Source organism: Paramisgurnus dabryanus, chromosome 10 (genome assembly GCF_030506205.2).
Source record: "Paramisgurnus dabryanus chromosome 10, PD_genome_1.1, whole genome shotgun sequence".
In the NCBI taxonomy this organism is placed as follows: domain Eukaryota; kingdom Metazoa; phylum Chordata; class Actinopteri; order Cypriniformes; family Cobitidae; genus Paramisgurnus; species Paramisgurnus dabryanus.
Window position 1 is genome coordinate 39,050,317 of NC_133346.1, and position 1,905 is coordinate 39,052,221.

At 47.2% G+C, this 1,905-nt stretch overlaps 1 pseudogene; it reads right to left on the minus strand.

The window, feature by feature from the left end:
• Nucleotides 1-731: 731 nt before the first annotated feature.
• On the minus strand, nt 732-848 carry LOC135718535 (5S ribosomal RNA; annotated as a pseudogene).
• Nucleotides 849-1,905: the final 1,057 nt, after the last annotated feature.

Genomic DNA, 1,905 nt, shown 5'->3' on the forward strand with positions numbered 1-1,905 from the left:
AGGGCTCGTAGCTGTGAACACAGAATGACAACTTTACAGGTAAACTGGGACTTTTCTCTCATGCAGGTAACTCGTAGCAGTGGACAAGGTAAGTACTTCTCAGGTAACTAGACTAATACTTTCTCCTTCTGAGGGCTCGTAGCTGTAAACACAGAATGATACTTTACAGGGAAACTGGGACTTTCCTCTCATTCAGGTAACTCGTAGCAGCAGACACGGTAAGTACTTCTCAGGTAACTGGACTCGTACTTTCTCCTTTGGAGGGCTCGTAGCTGTAAACACAGAATGATACTTTAATAATAATAATAATACCTTACATTTATATAGCGCTTTTCTCAGTACTCAAAGCGCTTTAAATATGAACAGGGGAATCTCCTCAACCACCACCAATGTGCAGCATCCACCTGGATGATGCGACGGCAGCCATATTGCGCCAGAACACCCACCACACACCAGCTTATTAGTGGAGAGGAGATAGAGTGATATAGCCAATTAGTATGAGGGATGATTAGTAGGCCAATGGGCAAGTTTTGGCCAGGATGCACACCCCTACTCTTTTTCGAAGGACATCATGGGATTTTTAATGACCACAGAGAGTCAGGACCTCAGTTTAACGTCTCATCCTAAAGACGTTGCTTGTTGACAGTATAGTGTCCCTGTCACTATACTGGGGTGTTAGGACCCACACAGACCACAGGGTGAGCACCCCCTGCTGGTCTCACCAACACCTCTACCAGCAGCACCCTGGTTTTCCCAGGTGGTCTCCCATCCAAGTACTGACCAGGCTCAGCCCTGCTTAGCTTCAGTGGGCGCGCTGTCTTGAGCTACAGGGTGATATGGCTGCTGGCTGGTTTACCCTTTACAGGTAAACTGGGACTTTTCTCTCATGCAGGTAACTCGTAGCAGCAGATACGGTAAGTACTTCTCAGGTAACTGAACTCATACTTTCTCCTTTGGAGGGCTCGTAGCTGTGAACACAGAATGATACTTTACAGGTAAACTGGGACTTTTCTCTCATGCAGGTAACTCGTAGCGGCGGACACGGTAAGTACTTCTCAAGTAACTGGACTCATACTTTCTCCTTTGGAGGGCTCGTGGCTGTAAACACAGAATGATACTTTACAGGTAACTGGGACTTTTCTCTCATGCAGGTAACTCGTAGCAGCGGACACGGTAAGTACTTCTCAGGTAACTGGACTTGTACTTTCTCCTTTGGAGGGCTCGTGGCTGTAAACACAGAATGATACGTTACAGGTAACTGGGACTTTTCTCTCATGTAGGTAACTCGTAGCAGCGGACACAGTAAGTACTTCTCAGGTAACTGGACTTGTACTTTCTCCTTTGGAGGGCTCGTGGCTGTAAACATAGAATGATACTTTACAGGTAACTGGGACTTTTCTCTCATGCAGGTAACTCGTAGCAGCGGACACGGTAAGTACTTCTCAGGTAACTGGGGCTTTATGGTCACTCTACTGGCTCGTAGTTATGTTCTCTATCCTCAGTAATTTCAACATCCAATACTGCTCGTGGGCGGTGGACTTACGGTAACTACACTGTACACAGTAGGTAGATGTACTCACAGACCTTTGGTAGGAGAACGTCTTCGCACGGGCCTTCCCAGAGGCCTCCTGTACATCGGGGGAGATTAGCACTGTCACAACGAGCCGAACGCTGCCCTCTCCTCTCTTCCACTTACGGTTCCAGAGATCTAGACAGGGGCGCACCTTTGAAGAGGCTCCGCAACAGGTAAAATTAATCCACACAACGCTTTTGAAGCAGTACAACTTTCTTCTTACATATGGAAAGACTTTGGATTTCTACTCACAAACAGTCTGGTTCCCCTGTATAGTTCACCACCGCCTCCACAGAGCCGAGACAATTTCCAGGGTCTATAAATGACGTTGC